At 39.7% G+C, this 18889-nt stretch overlaps 1 protein-coding gene, 1 non-coding gene and 1 pseudogene across 32 annotated transcripts in view; all 3 read left to right on the forward strand.

Moving 5' to 3' along the window:
* RIMS2 (regulating synaptic membrane exocytosis 2) overlaps nucleotides 1–18889 on the forward strand; it is a 743118-nt gene that overhangs the window by 145169 nt on the left and 579060 nt on the right. The gene's annotated exons all lie outside the window — the stretch shown is intronic.
* On the forward strand, nucleotides 2448–4235 carry LOC100982784 (RISC-loading complex subunit TARBP2-like; annotated as a pseudogene).
* On the forward strand, nucleotides 8569–8668 carry LOC112440790 (small nucleolar RNA U13). The gene has a single exon (XR_003028800.1). It is a non-coding gene; the product is annotated as a small nucleolar RNA U13 (small nucleolar RNA).

Here is an 18889-nt window from a genome sequence, read left to right on the forward strand (position 1 = left end):
ACCAGATTCTGTTAGGAAAACTTAAACTATAATTGATGAACTGCTGGAAGCTGAATGTGGACTAACTTAAAAGTTAAAACTTCTTGCGGTCCTAGCCTTAGGGAAGCCCCCACAATTTTAAGGTTTTACTTCTGGGAGTACCATCAAGCTCTGAAAGTGAAGATCAGAGAAAAGTCCCCTCATGCCTCCAGCTGGGGGAGGGGAAAGTAACCATTCTGAAATAGCCCAGGGGAGGAGTAACCATTTTGACATACTCCCAGAACTTTCTGTTCCCCACCTTCCCTCAAGAGAAACAACTTTACCAGAGCTGAATCAATATGAGAAAAGGAAAATAACTCCAGTCTTTAGATTTTCCGCCTCACCTAAGGGGGACAAGAAGCTGAGAATCACTTTCAGAGTCACAGCCCAAGAGCACAGGTTCACTAAAGACCAAAACCTATTCATAGCAGTAGGTTTCTCTTCCAAGTGGCAATTCAGAGATTTAGGCTGCTGCTCTCTTGTAAGCCATCTGGAACACATAGCTTCCAGGGTTGCTACACCAGTGGAAGAGAGATAATGGAGAACTCACACTTATTCTTAATTATGTAAGACAGAAGTGTCATAGGTCACTTTTGCTCACAGATTATTGCCTAAAACTTCTCACAAGGCACTATCCTCTATATAATGAGTTCTAGTAACACCTACAGTTAGTTTACATTTGATTCTTATTTACTGCAATGAGACAGAAATTTTAGGATGCCAAAAGATAAAGATTTCCCAAAAGAATAGTTACTGTAGCAAGGATTGCTCTGTCAACAAAATTTTTCTGGAAAGGAATTTTGAGGAAAGAGACTTTGTTTGCAAATGGGGTAGACATAGTTTTCAATGATAGAGGAAGGTGCATTCCAGAAAGCAAAGGGAGGATCTGATTTTATAGCAAACGTTCCTGCCCATGTTTTTAATCCAGTTTCTTTATGAAAATGAAGGATTCAAACTTGCTTCATTCTCATTGGTTAACACAGCTCAGTTCTGACTGGTTGATACAGCTGGGTTCTGATTGGTTGGTATAGCTGAGCCCTGATTACTTGGTTTAGGTGAGCACAAAGTTCAATAGAGGTGTGGGTTTTCTGGAAACTCAGAGTATGTGATGACCTCTAGTTAGCAAATGGCAGCTTGGCTGTATTTAAAATCTAGACCCAGTTAGCCACTTGAGTTCCACCTTGAAGGATTAACTCTTTCAGGTTCACATTTGTTCACAACTCCAATACCGTAGTTGCTTCTACTGTAACTGCTATAATGACTAGGATCAAGGTCTAATTTTTACAAGACTGAAGGTTAGGTTATAACGTGAAGAAAATTCAAATATACAAGTGTCCTCTGGAAGGAAATTTGCTATTTGTAGTGTTTTAAATAACAGCTATTAGGTTGGTGCAAAAGTAAATTACTTTCAATGCCAAAACTGCAATTACCTTGCACCAACCTAATATTAAGTTTTGTCAGTGAGATAACAGGGAGATTTTTGCCTTCTCTTAGGTGGTAATGAAAGACTAATGAAGATAAAGAACGTGATAACACTGGCCATGTGTGAATGTATACACATATTCTGAGAAGCCTTTAGTTGATCACTAGGGATGCCAAAGCACAATAATAAATAAGATTACAAGTAAACAAAATTGTTTTAGAAAGCAGGAGCAGAGATACCAGAAGAATTACAATCTTCTGTTCTTGGGTGGAAGCTGTATACTTTGGTTTGTCATTTGCTTGATCCAGGAGTCATTAGCTGTTTTTTTCCAAAGATCATCTGCTTCTGGAAGCTTCTTAAGACTCCTGTTTAAGGACTCCCAGTGGAGAAGATTTTCAAGCCCAGGGAAAATGGTGTGTATCTTTTTAGTTGTGAAACATGAATTCAAGGGTCAACGTTTTGGAGCTTTTAACGGAAGTGCTAATTATTAGCATGACTTACCACACTCTTTTCATTAAGTGTCCAGGACAGTTTTTCTCCATTGTCTCCTCCAGAGTACTAAATGTGCAGATCTCAGGTCATAGAGAGTTGCTTAGAAGGATGTTTTGGAAAGACTGCTTTTACCTGTTGATGACAAGACTGAGTGTATCACATGATTTCTTTGCTGTGTCTACTCATGTTAGCTTGCAATAGCAGAATATAGGATCAAAGGTGAAATTTAAAAATATGTGGGGCAGTCCATTATTCATTCACAAGGAGAGAGCAGATGGGTCCCCAAAAATGTTTATCTTTTTGTTTTGAAGGCTAATGCTGATAGAAATCGAAGAGTCCTTGAGGATATTTAATTTTAATTTTTAAAGTTCACTTGTTCTACTTTTTCTGAAGATTAAGAATGATATAGACAAAAGATTGTTTTTGTAAGCTGTGTGCTTCTTATGGTGCTTGACTGGTCAAAGAAGTTGATATGGAGGCAGTCACAGTGGTGCCTGTGGGGACAGAGGAGGGAATGAGTGAAGAGGAGCAAGACTCTGGCACTACCACGGGCTGCGGGCTGCCTAGTGTAGAGAAAATGCTGGCCACCAACCCGGGCAAGACCCCAATCAGCCTGCAGAAGTATGGTACCAGAATAGGGAAGAACACCTGTCTACTACCTTCTCAAAGCCGAGGGCCCACCAGCCTAATTTCACCTTCTGGGTCACTGTTGGCAACACCAGCTGCACTGCTCAGGGCCCCAGGAAGAAGGTAGTCAAGCACAAGGCAGCTGAGGTGGCCCTCAGACACCTCAAAGTGGAGAGCATGTTGGAGCCGGCCCCGGAGGACAGCAGTTCTTTTTCTCCCCTAGACTCTTCACTGCCTGAGGACTTTCCAGTTTTTACTGCTTCAGCAGCTGCTACCCCAGTTTTATCTGTTTTCCTAACCAGGAGCACCCCCATGGAAAAGCAGCCCCCGCTCCTCCCTTCAGCAGTCGGAGTGCATCCCTGTTGGTGCTCTTCAGAAACTGGTGGTGCAGAAAGGCTGGTGGTTGCCAGAGCACACAGTGACCTAGGAGTCCAGGCCAGATCAACACGAAGAATTGACCTGACGAGTGGAGCGTTTCATTGAGATTGGCAGTGGCACTTCCAAAAAATCAACAAGTTGTAATGCAGTGACCAAAATGCTGCTTAGAGTGCACACGGTGTCTGTGGATGCCTGGGATGGCAATGAGGCAGAGCCTGATGATGACTACTTCTCCATTGATGTGGGCTCCCGCCTGGATGGTCTTCAGAACCGGGGCCCAGGCTGCACCTGAGATTTTCTACCAAATTCATGGGAGAGAAGATCCTGTCCTTCTGCAATTGCTCCCTGGGCTCCATAGGTGCCCTGGGCCCTGCCTGCTGCCATGTCCTCAGTGAGCTCTCTGAAAAGCAGGTCTTCCACGTCAGTTACCTGGATGTTGAGGAGCTGAGCCTGAGTAGACTCTGCCAGTGTCTGGTGGAACTGTCCTTCCAGCTGGCCACTGCATATCATGGCTCTGCAACCACCAGGGAGGCAGCCCATGGTGAGGCTGCTTGCCGTGCCCTGCAGTACCACAAGATCATGGCGGGCAGCAAGTGAAGCGCTAGCTGGACTCATGGATGTGCACCCTTTGGTTCCTGCTATTCCTGCCTCTGTGCTCACGTATCTGCTCAGCTCTGGTACCTTCTATAGGTGCCATCTCTACCTCTGACACAGACTGTCTGCCTCGAGGCTGAGAAGGCACAGGGCAAGGAGCCAAGGACCTCAGGGCCTCAGCCAGCCCAGAATCTGTCCTCATTTTATTGGTGATGATGAGTGGGAATGAAATCAGCGGGCTGTATACTAGGGCCCGGAATAAACATGCTGCTTCGTGGATAAAAACAAAAACAAAAACAAAAAAACAAAGCTGATACGGAGTTGTGAAATGGTAAAGGCAGTTCCTGGACATAGATGTGTTTCCAGGTCTAACATAGATAATCTTTAATCTGAATAATGTAAAATTGCCAGAATCTTTCTCATACCTTAGAATCATATTAAATGCTGTGTGGCTCAAGGCAGGGATAAGTAAATAAACTTTTAAAATGACAAATGATAGGTTGCTCAGAAAAGGATATTTAGAAAAATTGATAAAAGCAGCAAAGTACTTATTGCTAAGTAATATAAAACTTAAGTAAAACTTATAAGTAATATAAAAAATGAAAAGTGCACAGATTGAAAGTATAGAAAGTAGCACTGAGATCAAGAAGCAGAACATTAACAGCCATGCAGGATTTCCTCATGCTCCCTTTCAGGGAGAACTATTTCCCATCTCCAAGGGTAACTTTTATCCTTTTGCCTAGCACCACTATTTTCTGTCCAGCACCATTATTTTGGCCTATTTTTATTTAGAGTTTACAGAAAGAATCATGCAATGTATTCTATTGGTTCTGTATTGTTTTGCTCAATATAATGTCTGTGAGATTCAGCTATATAATTGCATGCAGTTGTATTTCATTCATTCTCAGTGCTGTCTGTACTTCAGTATATGAATATACCACATTTTATTGATCAGTTTTACTATTGATATGCGTTTGAGTTTGTTTCTAATTTTTGCCTATTATGAATAGTGCTGCTGTATACATTCTGATGTCATTATTTTTTTTCCTATGACTTTGGAGGAGAATTTTGGAGTTATTTGTGAAAGTAAAGTACTTCAGCTACTTCAAAATACTTTAAAATATTAAAGCTAGTTGCTCTCTAATTTCCCTAATTTCCCATTTAGTTATTTGGTAATACTATAAATGCTGTTTTTTTTTTTTTTTTTTTTTTTTTTAAGACAGAGTCTCGCTCTGTCACCCAGGCTGGAGTGCAGTGGCGTGATCTTGGCTCACTGCAACTTCTGCCTCCCGGGTTCAATCAATTATCCTGCCTCAGCCTCCCGAGTAGCTGGGATTACAGGCACACGCCGCCACCCCTGGCTGATTTTTTTGTATTTTTAGTAGAGATGGGGTTTCACCGTGTTTCCCAGGCTGGTTTCAAACTTCTGAGCTCAGGCAATCTGCCCGCTCGGTCTCCCAAAGTGCTAGGATTACAGGCGTGAGCCACTGCATCTAGCCTAGATGCTGTTTTTTGAGCATGCCTTACCATTTGATGTTTTGGTGCCTTTGCATCTGGCCTAGAAAGGGAGAAAAGGAGTGATATGATATGATTTATTCTAAAATACAATTTTGAAATTTCACTTGTTATTTCTACTTTTTCTGAAGATTGAGAAAGATACAGAGAATGATATTGAGAATGATATAGACCTGGGGTGTCCAATCTTTTGGCTTCCCTGGGCTACATTGGAAGAAGAATTAATTGTCTTCGGCCACACATAAAATACAGTAACACTAATGATAGCTGATGAGCTAAAAAAAGTTTCCAAAAATCTTATAATACTTTAAGAAAGTTTACAAATTTTTCTTGGGCTGTATTCAAGGCTGTCCTGGGCCTCATGTGGCCCATGGGTCCCAGGTTAGACAAGCTTCATATAGACAGAAGATGTTTTTGTGTAAGCTATGTGCCTCTTATGGTGGTGATCTCTTCTAAAATACAAATCAGATCATATCACTGTGCATCATATAGTAGTAGGAAGTTTACAGTTAACGACATCATTTGAGATTAAGTGCAATTAAATTTACACAAATTGTAAAAAATGTAAATATTGTTATCAGAGTTTTTTCTTTTTATGTTTTGTGTGAAAAACACATGTTCTTATACCCAGGCAACAGTGGATAAAAGTGTTTTTACTCTCCAATGTCTTTTTCAAAGAAGTACTTTTTTTGGTCAAGCAGAAAGCAGTTACAGGTGGAATATTTACAATGAACTCAAATTATTCTTCTATTTATCACCATATTTTTATTTCAGAATTGAGTTGATACTTTTCTTCAAGAAGCAAATTTCAGAGAAGAAATGAAACACCTTTGCCCTTTGGTGTCAGAAGAGTCTATCTATCTATCTATCTATCTATCTATCTATCTATCTATCTATGTATCTGTAGTCTTACAAATATAGTCATTCTCTAGTGTCAATAACAAGCTACAAGTGTAATTTTTACATATTTTTAATGTCAGTCTCTAATATCAATATTATTTTGTTTTGTGAACAGAATAATAATGTCAGCTCTGAAGATTCTGTATCTAGCGACTACATAAATTTTTCTGGAGCAGGCCAGGCACAGTTGCTCATGCCTGTAATCCTAGCACTTTGGGAGGCCCAGGCAGGCGAATCATTAGGTCAGGAGTTCGAGACTAGCCTGGCTAACATGGTGAAACCCTGTGTCTACTAAAAATACACAAAATTAGCTGGGCATAATGGCACGTACCTGTAATCCAGCTTCTCAGGGGGCTGAGGCAGGAGAATTGCTTGAATCTGGGAGGCAGAGATTGCAGTGAGCTGAGATTACACCACTGCACCCTAGCCTGGGTGACAGACTGTGAGATTCTGTCTCAAAAAAAAAAAAATTTTTTTTTTCTGGAGGAAAAGACTCTCTTAATTTAATTGCCTTTTCAATACAGTTTTAGTTATGGTGGCATTATAAAACAGAGAAACAAAGCCATTTGTATTAAGGAGGTGTGTTACAATAGAAATAAAGGGTATTCAGTTAGGAAAAGAGGAAGTCAAATTGTCTCTGTTTGCGGATGACATGATTATATATTTAGAAAACCCCATCGTGTCAGCCCCAAATCTCCTTAAGCTGATAAGCAAATTTAGCAAAGTCTCAGGATACAAAATCAATGTGCAAAAATCACAAGCATTCCTATACACCAATAATAGACAAACAGCCAAATCATGAGTGATCTCCCATTCACAATTACTACAAATAGAATAAAATACCTAGGAATCTAACTTACAAGTGATGTGAGGGACCTCTTCAAGGAGAACTACAAACCACTGCTCAACGAAATAAAAGAGGACACAAACAAATGGAAGAATATTCCATGCTCATGGATAGGAAGAGTCAATATTGTGAAAATGGCCATACTGCCCAAGGTAATTTATAGATTCAATGGTATCCCCATCAAGCTACCACTGACTTTCTTCACAGAATTGGAAAAAAACTACTTTAAAGTTCATATGGAACCAAAAAAGAGCCCGCATAGCCAAGACAGTCCTAAGCAAAGAGAGCAAAGCTGGAGGCATCACACTACCTGACTTCAAAGTATACTACAAGGCTACAGTAACCAAAACAGCATGGTACTGGTACCAAAACAGATATGTAGACCAATGGAACCAAAGAGAGGCCTCAGAAATAACACCATACATCTACAACCATCTGATCTTTGACAAAGCTGACAAAAACAATGGGGAAAGGATTCCCTATTTAATCAATGGTGCTGGGAAAACTGGCTAGCCATATGTAGAAAGCTGAAACTGGATCCTTTCCTTACACAGTATAAAAAATTAATTCAAGATGGATTAAAGACTTCAATGTAAGACCTAATACCATAAAAACCCTAGAAGAAAACCTAGGCAATACCATTCAGGACATAGGCATGGTCAAAGACTTCATGACTAAAACACCGAAAGCAATGGCAACAAAAGCCAAAATAGACAAATGGGATCTAATTATACTAAAGAGCTTCTGCACAGCAAAAGAAACTATCATCAGAGTGAACAGGCAGTACAGAATGGGAGAAAACCTTTGCAATCTACCCATCTGACAAAGGGCTAATATCCAGAATCTACAGAGAACTTAAACAGATTTACAAGAAAAAAAACAACAACCACATCAAAAAGTGGATGAAGGATATGAACAGACACTTCTCAAAAGTGTCTGTTCTTTTGTTGGCCAGAAGTCTTCTGTTGGCCAGAAGACATTTATCTGGCCAACAAACATGAAAAAAAGCTCATCATCACTGGTCATTAGGGAAAAGCAAATCAAAACCACAGTGAAATACCATCTCATGCCAGTTAGAATGGCAATCATTAAAAAGTCAGGAAACAACAGATGCTGGAGAGGATGTGGAGAAATAGGAACACTTTTACACCGTCGGTGGGAGTGTAAATTTGTTCAACCATTGTGGAAGACAGTGTGACAATTTCTCAAGCATCTAGAACTAGAAATACCATTTGACCCAGCAATCCTATTACTGGGTATAAGCCCAAAGGATTATAAATCATGCTATTATAAAGACACATGCACATGTATGTTTATTGTGGCACTATTCACAATAGCAAAGACTTGGAACCACCCAAATGTCCATCACTGATAGACTGGATTAAGAAAATGTGGCACATATACACCATGGAATACTATGCAGCCATAAAAAAGGATGAGTTCATGTCCTTTGCAGGGACATGGATGCAGCTGGAAACCATCATTCTAAGCAAACTATCACAGGGACAGAAAACCAAACATCGCATGTTTTCACTCATAGGTGGGAGTTGAACAATGAGAACACATGGACACAGGGTGGGGAACATCACATACCAGGGCCTGTCTGGGCATGGGAGCCTGGGGGAGGGATAGAATTAGGAGAAATACCTAAAGTAAATGACAAGTTGATGGGTGCAACAAACCAACATGGCACATGTATATCTGTGTAACAAACCTGCACGTTGTGCATATGTACCCTAGAACTTAAAGTATAATGAAAAAATGTGTATTAGAGATTCTTTCATAGTTCATAAGTGTGATTGGGTGTTTAACGCTCATTTGAGATGTTCCTCCCTCAAACCTTGGTATGATGTTTGCACATTACACATCTGATGTTAAAAAAAGAAATGTGTGAAAGATAAAGGATTAACATTGATAAAGAACTTCATGTGACTTCTGGCATCAAGTCTTTTTTACTCAGTAGTTCAGAAATGGTTTTGAGATATGCTATGAGTCTAAAAAGAATTAATCAAATATCTGACCTATTCAAGATAGGTTTGTAATCTTTCTCAACATTGTCTTACTGATTTCTATAACTTGTGATGTTACAATCTTAATTGGATATTAGATAATATGGGAAATAATTCTTAGTATTCTACCTCACGCTGACTTTCCAGCTTCTTCTATTGTATTTTCCTCCCTGTTTTCCCCACATGCATACCTTATTCCAAATGAGAATACTTTCAACTTCCTGAATTTTCCATTTGCTTTCATACTTTGCATGTGAAAAAATGTAAGCCTGAAATTTATTCTTCATTTTATGCCTATCACAATTTTGCATGTCTTTCATGGCCCAAATGCTTAAAAAACTAAAAAATATTTTTCTTCTTTTGAAGTTTTATCAACACCATTCACAACTAATGCCTCTTTTCCTTATGCTCCAGTAACATTTTTCTTATATATTAATACTTATTTAGTACATATTTCAGTTGACTTGTTAGAAGAAAAACTTTAGACAAATTAAATTTAACAGAGTTTAATTGAGGAAAGAATGATTCCTGAATCAGGAATCCCCTGAACCAGAATAGGTTCAGAGAGACTTTGGCACTGCCACATGGTCAGAGAGGATTTATGGACAGAAAAAGGAAAATGATGTACAGAAAATGAAAATGAGGTACAGGAATAGCTGGATGTGTTGCAGTTCAGCATTTGCTACAGTTGAACAGTTGGTCACCTGTTATTGCCTGAAACTCAGTGATTGGTACAAGAGTAAGTTGCAGTCTGTTTATACATCTAGTTAGATTACAATTCACTATGTACAGAGAAACCTTTAGGCCAAACTTATAATGAGGGCAGTTTTAGGCTAAGCCTAATTTAACAATTCCCTTCATTTGGTCAACCTGAGAGGTTGACCAAAACTTTATGCGTTGACATCATTCTTTTGCCATGATAAATGTATTTACTTGGTCTCAAATCTCACTAGAAAATAGCAGAACAGTGGGTTTTGTAAGTCCTTGTAAACAGAACTTTAACTTACTTTTTTGTAAAAGGTAGCCTAGAGGAGACTTCCTTATTATGCTGGAATGTCCTGTTTTCAAGAGAGAAAAACATTTCTAGTCTTTTTTGGGGGGCTATCTGCTTCTTTAAAGTTTCAATTTGATTATGTCGCATTTAGCATGAGTGACTCCATCTTGATTTGATCTGGTCTGGTCTGTTAAGGCCTAGTGTATGAGCTCAGTCCAAAACAATGACCTCCCATAATTTTGTTTAACTCATCCTTTTGGTCAGGTTTTTACGTAGGTGAGAGTGTGAGCAAAGCTTAGGGCATTAGCACTACTCTTAGTTACCATCATTTAGGGTTTCCAGTCACAGTGTGTCGTTCATAGGTTATGGTGTTCTCATAATCATGCATTTCTTTGAGTTTTTGCTGTTCCAGTTGAAGAGAAACCATTTGACATTCTATAGATGACTGTATGCAAACATTTAAAACTTTTGAGAGAATACAGTGCACCAGGGAGATGACTATTATGACTGTCAGGAGGATAATACCAAGAGTTTGGAGTATGCCTTAGCTGGGATCCTCATGAACCAAATCAGCTAAAATCAAAGACCAAAGAATAAGCTAGATAAAGCATCTGTTTGTTTCAACCAAGCAACCTATTTGTTAATCCCCTACAACAGAATCTCTATAATACATAATGTATGTGTCATGTGCAACAAGAAGTGTCAGTAACTTCACAGATACTTCTCTGTTCAGCAGTAAGTTATAATTTTATTGGATGTAGCATAACTTCAGCAAGAGAATTTAAAGAAGCTTTTTGTGCACCCATAGTCTTTGCAGTAGAATCTGCTGTAGAACCTGTTATAAGGAATAAATTTTTAATCATTGCCTCATTTACTCCAAACTGTGTAGAAAGAGACCGCCCATCTGGAATAATGAAGGCCTTCTGGCAGTTTTCTCTTGAACTGATGACGTAGGTTAAGAGGAGTGGACCACTGTTCTGTCTCTGACAGATTATGAAGCAACAAAGATATTAAAATTTCTTGAAAACGTTGTTTTTCATCTTTCATGTATCAAAGCATAGGTTGTCCATAAATAAGGTTGGCTGCAAAATCCCCCACAAATAAAAGTATACTTCATGAGTGCACACAAACCCCTTTTCCAGTGGTATTGCTCATAGAGGTATAGGCAAGGAAAAAATTGAGAAGTAAGAGTTTCATGATAGCAGAGAAGTCTTGATCTGTGTTCTTGGGAAAGCTGTCTGAATCTGGGATGTCATCTGCTTCTAGGGAGAAACTTCTGTGGTTAGCTTTACCTTAAGGTCTCCAATGGGTGTAGAGTTCCAAGAGTCTGTAGGGGATCTTCTGAGTTGTGAGATTACAAGCTTAAGGTTCACAGTCCCACAGTTTTGTTGCAGTGTGGGTGGCAGGGGCAGTCTTTCCTTGATGTTTCCAGAAGACCAAATCTCTGAGTTTTAGATCACCTGGGTTTGATTGTCCTCTGTTGGGGGACCATGACAAACTTTCTTTAACCTGGTGAAAATACACTTTGGCATAATACATTAAAGCCTGGTAGAATTTAGTCATATTAGAGTTTAGGAGTGGAAGATACATGAGGTTCTATTATTAGGAGCATAGGCCTTCCAGTGACTATTTCATAAGGGATCAACTTATATTTTCCTCTGGAACTAGATCTGATTGTTATCAATCTGCAATATCTTTGACCAAGGCAACCTAGTTGATTCAATTAGTTTTGCTTAATGTTACTGTACTTGTAATACCTTATTTATTTTACTTGTCCAGTGAAACAAGTACCTTTATCACTAGAGATTTTTCCGGGAATGTCCCATGAGGGAAATACATTTTCTGATAACCTTTTAGCTACTGTTATAGGATTAACCTTCTTGTATGAGAAAGCTTCTGTATAACCAGAATATATGCATTGAAAACAACAATGGAATGAAATCTTTCTATGTTCAAATGGCCAATCAGGTAGCAGAAATATACCTGAAGTATATTTGTCACAAGTCATTTTTGTAATTTAGAAGAGTCACCACACCAGTTTGTAAGTGTGTGTGTGTGTGTGAGTGTGTGCATGCATGTGTGTATTCTATTTGAATCATTTTATCTCCTCCATGGTGAGTCATGGAGTATAGACGATTTATTTATTTATTTATTTATTTATTTATTTATGTATTTATTTATTTAGAGATGGAGTCTTGCTCTGTCACCTAGGCTGGAGTGTGGTGGCACAGTTGTAGCTCAGTGTAGCCTTGAACTCCCGGGCTCAAGCAATTCTCCCACCTAAGCCTCCTGAGAAGCTGGGATTATGGGTAGAAGCCACAATGCCCAGCTAGAGCTTTTAATAATGGAGGTTTAAGGACTTAGGAATTACAGGTGACTGTCCAGCCTCTCTCTGTGAGTCTACATTTAACATTGGATTTATATTCTCTTAAATACCAATTTTGTTTCTCCAAATTAAGTGTGTAGCATTGTTTTCTAGATGGATTATCATAGTTTATTAGTCTGTTTTCACGCTGCCGATAAAGATATACCCAAGACTGGGTAATTTATAAAGGAAAGAGGTTTAATGGACTCATAGTTTGATGTGGCTGGGGAGGCCTCACAATCATGGTGGGAGGCAAAAGGCACATCTTACATGGTGGCAGGCAAAGAGAGAATGAGAGCCATGCAAAAGTGTTTCCCCTTATAAAACCATCAGATCTCGTGAGACTTATTCATTACCAAGAGAACTGTATAGGGAAAACTGCCCCCATGATTCAGTTGTCTCACCCTGGGTTCTTCCCAAAACATGTGGGAATTATGGGAGCTACAATTCAAGATGAGATTTGGGTGGGGACATAGCTGTACCATATCACTTCATCCCTGGCCACTTTCAAATCTCATGTCCTCATATGTCAAAACCAATTATGCCTTCCCAACAGTCCCTCAAAGTCTTAACTCATTTCACCATTAACTCAGAAGTCCACAGTCCAAAATCTCATTTGAGACAAGGCAAGTCCCTTCCACCTATGAGCCTGTAAAATCAAAAGTAAGTTAGTTGCTTCCTAGATACAATGGGAGTATAGGCATTGGATAAATACAACCATTCCCAATGGGAGAAATTGGCCAAAACAAAGGGGCTACAGGCCCCATGCAAGTCTGAAATCCAGTGGGACAGTCAAATCTTAAAGCTCCAAAATGATTTCTGTTGACTCCATGTGGCTCACATCCAGGTCACACTGATGCAAGAGGTAGGTTCTCATAGTCTTGGACAACTCTGCCCTGTGGCTTTGCAGGGTACAGACCCCCTTCCGGCTGCTTTCATGGGCTGGCACTGAGTGCCTGTGGCTTTTCCAGGTGCACAGTGCAAGCTGTCAGTGGATCTACCATTCTGGGGTCTGGAGGATGGTGGCCCTCTTCTCACAGCTCCACTAGGCAGTGCCCCAGTGTGGACTCTGTGTGGGATCTCCAACCCCACATTTCCCTTCTGCACTGCCATAGTAGAGGTTCTTTATGAGGGCCCTGCCCCTCAGCAAACTTCTGCCTGGACATCTAGGTGTCTCCATACATCCTCTGAAATCTAGACAAAGGTTCCCAAACCTCAATTCTTGACTTCTGTACACCCTCAGGCTCAACACCAGGTGGAAGCTGCCAAGGCTTTGGGCTTGCACCCTCTGCAGCCATAGCCCAAGCTGTACCTTGGCCCTTTTTAAACATGGCTAGAGCAGCTGGGATGCAGGTCACAAAGACCCTAGGCTGCACGCAGCAGGGGGACCCTGGGCTGAGCCCACAAAACCATTTTTTTCCTCCTAGACCTCTAGACCTGTGATGGAAGGGGCTGCTGCAAAAGTCTCTGACATGCTCTGGAGATATTTTCCCCATTGTCTTGGCAATTAACATTTGGCTCCTTGTTACTTAAGCAAATTTCTGCATCTGGCTTGAATTTCTTCATAGAAAATGGGTTTTTCTTTTCAGTCACATTGTCAGGCTGCAAATTTTCTGAACTTTTATGCTGTTTCCCTTTTAAAACTGAATGCTTTTAACAGCACCCAAGTCACCTCTTGAATACTTTGCTGCTTAGAAATTTCTTCTGCCAGGTACCCTAAATCATCACTCTCAGGTTCAAAGTTCCACAAATCTCTAGGGCAGGGACAAAATGTTGCCAGTCTCTTTGCTAAAAAATAACAAGAGTCAGCTTTGCTCCACTTCCCAACAAGTTACTTATCTCCATCTGAGACTACCTCAGCCTGGATTTCATTGTCTATATCATTATCAGCATTTTGGTCAAAGCCATTCAAGAAGTCTCTAGGAAGTTCCAAACTTTCCCACATTTTGCTGTTTTCTTCTGAGCCGTCCAGACTGTCCAAATCTCTGGACTGTTACCCAGTTCCAAAGTTGCTTCCACATTTTCAGGTACCTTTACAGTAGCACCCCACTCTAATGGTACCTGCTTACTGTATTAGTCCATTTTCATGCTGTTGATAATGACATACTTGAGACTGGGTAATTTATGAAGGAAAGAGGTTTAATGGACTCATGGTTCCACGTGGCTGGGGATGCCTCACAATCATGGTGGGAGGTGAAAGGCACGTCTTACATGGTGGCAGGCAAAGAGAAAATGAGAGCCATGTGAAAGTGTTTCCCCTTATAAAACCATCAGATCTTGTGAGACTTATTCACTACCATGGGAACAATATGGGGGAAACCACCCTCATGATTCAGTTATCTCCCACCGAGTGCCTCCCAAATCGTGGGAATTATGGGAGCTACATTTCAAGATAAGATTTGGGTGTGGACACAGCCAAACCATATCACATTGGTAATTTGACTTGCATCATGGAGTTCATTCGAATAGCACATCTTAATAATTTCAGTGCTGGCTGATTTATTATGAAAACCTGGCAAAGTATTTTCTTGGTATTCAATTAATTATTGTCCTCCTTGGATTAGCAGTTTTATAAATCAGTTAGTCTTTTCATTGGAGTACTAGGAATCCTTACTTAGTCCAAATGATATGATCCTAAAGTCATCAGAAACCTGTATTCAAAGGTGCTTCTTATGGTCCTTTCTACCCTTTCCATGAACTTCCATGAAGACACAACACTTTAGGATTTTATTTGCTTGTAAAGAGCTGTTTTAAAATGCATCAGAATTAAGCAGTTAACTGTGGACAAGAATTAATAAGATCATGGTCAAAGACACAAGTGAGAAGAAAATTTGGTTATTTCTGTGGCCTATAATAACTTAACATAATAACTATAGTTATGACTGATTTCCTACCAAGATATAACAGAATTTTAGGAATCACATACAATTTTGGAACATATATTAATAATGTATTCATGAAAATATAACTCAAAGAGGGTAAAACATTTCTTATTTGACAATGCTTCCCATATGCTTTAACATACCAAATAAGCCTGTTCATCTCTCTTTTGAATGTTTCAGGGTCCCTCTGTAGCATTCCAAAGTAGTTTGAGGTCACAAAAAGACAACTTTTAATTTAAAGTTTGATTTTGGGAAACATATCAAATATGTCAAAGGTTTAAAACAATTAAAACAGGATCACTAGTCACTGTAAATAATATTTATTTAGCCAAAGGGATAAATAAAAGGTTTTAAAAAGCAAAAATCTGTTTTCAGTTTTCCAAACAATCTGGAGACCTAATGAAAACAATATGGGACAGTATCTGTGTCTGCTTCTGTCTTCTATTGTTTTTTTTTTCTTCACAGTTTACTCAAATGTTGAACAGAAATTTATCTACTATCTCTTATTAATATTATATGAAAATCTTGTTCAAAGTAAAATACCAAATGTTATTTATGTATTAATACATTATGAATTATATTAAGCCATTCTTGCATTGCTATAAATAAATGCCATTGATTAGGTAATTTATAAACAAAATAGTTTTAATTGGCTCACAGTTCTGCAGGCTTTAAAGTAAACATGGTGCCGGCATCTGCTTGGGCTTTTAGGGAGGCCCCAGGAAGCTTACAGTCACAGTGGAAGGTGAAGGGGGAACAGACCATTGTAGGAGCATGGCTAGAACAGGAAGAAGAGAGGGTGGTGGGGAGAGGTGCCACACACTTTTAAAGATAACCAGAGTTAGTGAGAACTCACTCACTATAGTGAAGATAGCACCAAGCCATGAGGGATCTAGCCCCATGACCCAAACACTTTATACTAGGCCTCACCTCCAGCACTGGGGATTACAATTCTACATGAGATTTGGGTAAGGAAAAATCTCCAAACTATATCATTCCATCCCTTGTCCCTCCCAAATCTCATTTCCTTCTCACATAGCTAAATACAATCATGCCTTCACAACAGTCCCCCAACATTGTAACTTGTTCTATTGTTTAAAGTCCAAAGTCCAAAGTTTCATCTGAGACAAGGCCAGTCTCTTTTACCTGTGAGCCTGTAAAATCAAACAAGTTATCTACTCCCACAGTACAAGTGGGGTATAGGAATTGGGTAAACATTTTTATCCCAAAAGGTAGAAATTGGCAAAAAGAAAGGGGCTACAGGTCTCATGTAAGTTTGAAACCCAGCAGGGCAGTCATTAACTCTTAAAGCTCCAAGAAATCTCCTTTGACTCTGTGTCCTGCGTGCAGGACACACTGGTGCATGAGATGGGCTCCTATGGCCTTGGGCAGCTCCACCCCTGTGGCTTGCAGGGTACTGCCCCTGTAGCTGCTCTCATAAGTTATTGAGTGCCTGCAGCTTTTCCACATGCAGGATTCAAGCTCCCACTGGATCTACCATTCTGGATTTTGGAAGATGGTGGTCCCTTTCTCACAACTCTACTAGGCAGTGCCCCAGGGGGGACTCTCTGTGGAAGCTCCAACCCCACATTTCTCCTCTGCACTCTCCTAGTAGAGATTCTCTGTGAGGGCTCCACTCTTAGGAGGCTTCCGCGTGGACACTGTGCTTTTTCATACATCCTCTCAAATCTAGGAGGAGGCTGCCGAGATTGCACTCTGTGTGCCTGCAATCTTAATACTATGTGGAAGCTGCCAAGACTCATGGCTTGCATTCTTCAAAGTGTCAGCTCAAGCTGTATCTGGGCCTCTTTGAGCCCCAGCTGTAGCTGTAGCTAGAGCAGCCAGCATGCCAGGTGCCATGTCTTGAGGTGGCACAGGGTAGTGGTTTCTGTTCTCCCAGGCCTCAGTGCCTGTGATAGGTGGGCCCGCCATGAAGGTTTCTGAACTCCATCAAGGTCTTTTCTCCATTGTCTTGAATATTAGCAGTTGGCTCCCATTTAGTAATATAAATATCTCTAGTAAGTTGTTGCTTCACAGCCAGCTTGAATTCCTCTCCCATAAAAGCTTTTTCTTTGCCACATGGCCAGACTGCAGATTTTCCAAACTTTTAGGCTCTGTTTCCTTTGAAATGTAAGTGTTGACTTTAGATTATTCTTTGGTCCCACATGTGAGTATAGGTTGTTAGAAGCAGGGAGGCCACATCTTGAACTTTTTGCTGCTTAGAAATTTCTTCCTTCAGATACCCTAGGTCATCACTCTGAAGTTCAGACTTCCACAGGTCCCTAGGACATGAGCAGAATGCAGCTAAACTTTTTGCTTAGGCATAACATGCATGACATTTGTTCCAGCTCCCAGTAAGGTTCTCATTTCCATCTGAGACCTTGCCAACCTTGATTTTAGTGTCCATACCACTATCAGCATTTTGGTCACAACTGTTTAATCAGTCCCTAAGAAGTTCCAAACTTTCCTTCATCTTCCTCTCTTCTTCTGAGCCCTCCAAACTCTTCCAACATCTGCCCATTACCCAGTTCCCAAGTTGCTTCCTCATTTTCAGGTATCTTTATAGCAATGCCCTACTCCTTGATACTATCAATATAGAAGTTAATATTGCTAAAATCTTATAAGCAAATCCATCCAGTCTCAGACAGCTTTTGACCACACAAGATTTTCATAAACCTTTTATAATCTCTTAGAAAATTTTAAAATTCTTTTTATTTTTAACTGTTTTTTTTGTATCTATATCTTTTTTATTTTTTTAATTTGAAGCAACCTTTAAGTAACTTCTAGATGGGCAGAATTGATTTTCTCAACAAATGCATATTTTTGTGCCTTTACAACTTTTCTCACTAAAAACATATCTTACTTTTCTTTATACACTGTATATAGAATTGTTTTTCCTATATCTAGTAGTTATAATTACACACATTAACTATAATTTTAACTCTTAGTAACCCTAGTTTTTAGTGAAAACCTAGCATAAGTAATTTTGAACTGTTTTATATCAGCATTTGCTGATGAAAATGATTTTATGATTTTTAGAATTATGTTTTCTCAAATTTTTGTTTAATTGATTTAAATATGTTTAGCATTTTTATGCAACATAAAAGTAAGATGGCAAAGTATATAACCTTGAATTTATATTTAATAATTAATGTTTCAATATTTTAATTTACTTACAAATGAATCATTTTTTGATTATTTGTTACTTAATTTAATATGATTTGAAGATTTTAAATTACTGAAAAGATTAAATGATTCTCCTGCTTCAGCCTCCTGAGTAGCGAGGATTACAGGCACTCGCCACCATGGCCGGCTAATTTTTTGTATTTTTAGTAGAGATGGGGTTTCACTATGTTGGCCTGGCTGGTCTCGAACTCCTGACCTCAAGTGATCTGCCCGCTTTGGCCTCCCAAAGTGCTAGGATTACAGACATGAGCCACCAGAACTGGTCCTGAAGAGAATTTTGAAATGTGACCCTCTCTAAAGTCTTTCCTAGTAGTCCTGGGTCTCAGGTAGCCACATGGCATCCTGGATGGCTATGAAGCCCAGGGCCCATCTGGGTCCTGAATTTACATATTAGGCATAGAACTCAGAAGAGAAGACAGCTGTGAAAGTGATTCCTGTTCCATGCAACCCTTTGCAGAATGGCTAGGAGGCAAAACTGGACCAGGGAGGAATGGGCTTGACTCGGCCCTGCAGCTGGTGGTCTAAGTACTGAGGACATATCTTCAGGTCTTACCTTGGATGCCTGTCCAGATCCCAGAACCTAGAGGCTTGAAACATAAACATAAGTTCACCGTCAAATTAAACAAGGATTAAAAATATTAAGGAAGCAGCAGTTTTGT

Source organism: Pan paniscus, chromosome 7, assembly GCF_029289425.2.
Source record: "Pan paniscus chromosome 7, NHGRI_mPanPan1-v2.0_pri, whole genome shotgun sequence".
NCBI lineage: Eukaryota > Metazoa > Chordata > Mammalia > Primates > Hominidae > Pan > Pan paniscus.